Consider the following 3955-nt stretch of genomic DNA (forward strand, 5'->3'; position numbering starts at 1 on the left):
CCGTTTTGACCTAATTTTCTAGACCAACGTACAATGGTCGACATCTATCGAATCGTACGTTGGATACCGTTGAACATCGCTAACTGAGGCTATTGCAATTGTTTACACCACTAAACCAGGATATTCCTTTTATTTCAATGTAGAAAACGTTATTTCAACATTTTCTAGAATATCAGGTTTTCAAAAACTTATATTCTCGTCACAAGTATATGTTTTTATGTTTTTTTTTTGTATTGTTTACAAGTATGTAACCAGTTACACGTGTGATCAACTCCTCCAGATTACTGTCAGTGATGTTAGTGTGAGACGCAGAAGAAACTCCAATATCAGAAGTTCCCCTAGTTCTTAAGCGTGCCCATGCATTCAAGAGACTCTGTGGTGCTCAACCTCTGGTTTCGTAGTCTAACACTGGACAACTGCATACACTCAAAAGTAAAAGATGTTTAAGGTTCATTTATAGTTGCCATTGGAATAACACATGGCCACGATATATATATGTTTTTTGTTGATGCGCTAGACGATTGTTCGGCAGTAGACAGATGATGTAGTTGGTGGGTATAGTGCAAGATACATGGGGTTCTCCACATCACTGGTTCGATCCTTAACGTGTCAGGTGTAAAGCACTCCAGGCCCGTGTCCAGGATTTTTTGCTGGGGGGGGGGGGGGCCCAACCTGGGGGGGGTTTGGGAGGGGTATCCCCTCCCGATGTCGAAATTTTTTTAATATAGTACATGTAAAGATGCATTTTCCTGCTACCTGAAACACCTTTAAGGATGCAAGAATGTATTATATAATTAAGGAAAAGTCTATTTTTTAATCATTTCTTCAAGCCTTTTCAATGTATGTATGATTGTACAGTCACAGTGTATGGACTTCATTTTTCTGTATGATACCCAGGTCTCAGTGTATTGGCTCTGATATCTACCAGTCCAATGTATAACCAGCTACCAGTAATAAAGAAGCTAGTGGTTTGAAAATCAACTTTATTTATCATAATAAAACAAACTATATGATTGTCAGCAATAATTATACTACATTTTAATCAAATGAATAAAATTTCATTCATTCTACCCTTTTCTTTCAATCATAATATAAAAAACTGTTTTCTAATTAAATTTAAAAATAAAAATAAGTGTAATTTCACTAAAAAGAAAGTTACCAAAAACTGCTCAAAACTGATAAACAAAATGACATGATTTGTAGAAAAATGATTTACTAAGTTCACAAGTAAGTATTAGTAATAAAATAAATAAAAACACAAAAATACTTTTTTGAACTTTTTCTGCATTTCTTGTGTTCTAATTAAGCAAATACAATGAAAAACTACCCACTACCCAATCAAGTACCACGTTTAAAAAGCAAGCGATCAATGAAGCATGTAGCGTTAGAAATTGTCAGACTGGATTCCCAGGCTATGAAGCATGTACAGATAAATTTTTACCTGTAACATGCCTGGGGCTAATTTCCACTACCGGACACGGTTTTATGGCTCTTTAGCCTGTGTATTGCTGTCAAATCAAGCCAATTGCGCTGGTGTATAAATTTGTTAATTGAGGGGCCCATAGTAATAAAAATCGTAACTAGCCAGCCAGCTGGGGGGGCCCAGGCCCCCTGGCCCCCCACCTGGACACGTGCCTGCACTCGTATACGTGACGCTTGTCCGCCCAATGTTAGTTATTTTAGATTGAACTCACGACCCATGGTTTCGTAGTCAGATTTTGTTATCACTGGACCTCCTCTCTGACAGGTGTTATCACTCTTTAAACTAAAGAAAAAGGATGTTAGCTTTTATATCATAAGGAAATTAATTACGCCAATTAACTACAACCCTTTAAATTTACCCATTTCGCATCTTTTAGTGTTCTGATAAAGAGAACCATTTTTGGAAATCGTACGAGACTGGAAAATTACAATATGAATATTTTTTTTGAAATTGACGTGTTTTAGGTTTACCTACTGTATAGGTCTCACTTTCCAATTTATTGTTGAAATAAACCATCAATATACTCACTTAGGCGTAATTTGTGATAAATAAATGTGTCCACCTCATGCAAACATTAATTACATGCAACACTGCTTAGCATAATGAATAACTCAGCCCCGATTACATGTACTACCATTTACAAGCCAGTGATCAATCAAAAAGGACTGTACGGTTTTGAGCTTTGATTCAATTTATCTACACCCTATTTGTTCCAGTTGGAGCGTAGCCATACTAAGGTTCTATGTGCAACTGATTCAGGACCTTCCGCCATAAACCAGCACCGATAAATCATTGAGGTACCTTGGAGCAAAGTCTGAAAAGTGGAGATATACAACGAAAAATTGAAAATTCTTGGTCAGTTACGTCGGCATTGTCACCCCGCAAAATCTGGATATCAAATAGTTCCTTAACTGTTGACATTTTCTGAATTAATTCATCCATACCTCTCTCAGAAAAAAAATCAGCTATTATTTGGCAAAGCAAGTATTTCACGATACGTTCACTTTTTCAATAATGCTAATGTTATGGATTTAAACGAGACACCCGCAGAAACCATCGAAAGTACGACTTTTAAATGAATTGTTAATAACTCACATAAACACAGCTAACTAATGGGAGTAAACATTTATCAGCCAGAATCTTACCAATTAACGAATTCTTTTTGAATATATGCATGTCAGCTATGGATCCTCAGCCAACAAAATCCTTCCTCAGGGAGAGAGTTTCTAAAAAAGCTTATAGCTTCCTACTCAGTCCTCTATGTTTGCATATTGTAAAACTGTAACAATTGTAGCTATATCAATAGATACTGTTTAAATCAAAATCCGTCCTTACAACCCAAGTACGCGCTCTCAAAAGCAATTATAATAGGACCAACACTGTTTCTATATCTTTAAATACATAACGTATTGTTGACATTTGCGATGGCTACTGCCATACTATGTAGACAAGAAATAGTAAAATTGAAAATTTTGTAAAACCGCTTTGATAACAGTACGAGAGAAAATTCATAGAAAATGTCTTGCATACTAAGTACTTCCATGTTTGTCACTTTCAGTTTGTTCATTCCTTCAACGAGTTTAATATCGGTTTCAGAACACTAGATTTTTTTATGAAAACGACCAACATTGTCAACCTACTAAATTCTGTCTCATATTTTCCGAAATGATTTGCATGTAAAGGATGTATATTTTTAAAAAATGAAGCGAGATGCAAAAAAGAAAATGATAGTGAGAAAAAATGTCTCAATACTGTTTTCTTTCTCTGCAAATTTAAGCTGAATCTTCATGGACTGCTTACCGTTCCAGTTTTGACTGCCTTCGGTACCTTAGGTACGTTTCTTTAGTGCAGGCACACTCTGAGGAGTCCGGAAATTCGAACCACGCATTCACTGATAGAAAAAAAAAGTACTTATTTGAAGTTTCTATCGATTTCTTACATGCGACATCTGTGTATGTCTGATGAGTTACTTTTATGTACATATTTTCCATATGTTCTCTTTTCTCTCATTTCTCTTTGTGTTGCTTGTCCAGCTTCTTCGGGCTTAAGATTACAAAATGGTATTATGATCTACTCGCTGCCATAACATTTAGTTCATAAATGTTTTATATCCGGTCAGGTAATGAATGACCTATTTGTGCCTACTGTGCGGTAATAGGTCTTCTTTTACAACACTCAAGGCAAGATGACATTTTTTCTGCCATTGTTAATGCAACAATGAATACACGTACTTTTTGCGTATTAACTTAAAATCATGTTTTAATGTTGTTAATTTACAGAATGGAATTGTTACTGTTCATGCTATACTCAGTGATTCTAGATTCTATTCCTGGTGGCTATTTCTTGTTTTTGAATATTGATATTAGGTATTGAAGTAAATCCGGGTCTAATAAACAATAATAAGAACTGTTTGTCGTCTTTTATTAAACGATTGAAGTATAATAATAATCAAACTAGAGTTTGTACGAGACA

This window comes from Mercenaria mercenaria, chromosome 6 (assembly GCF_021730395.1).
Source record: "Mercenaria mercenaria strain notata chromosome 6, MADL_Memer_1, whole genome shotgun sequence".
Classification (NCBI taxonomy): domain Eukaryota; kingdom Metazoa; phylum Mollusca; class Bivalvia; order Venerida; family Veneridae; genus Mercenaria; species Mercenaria mercenaria.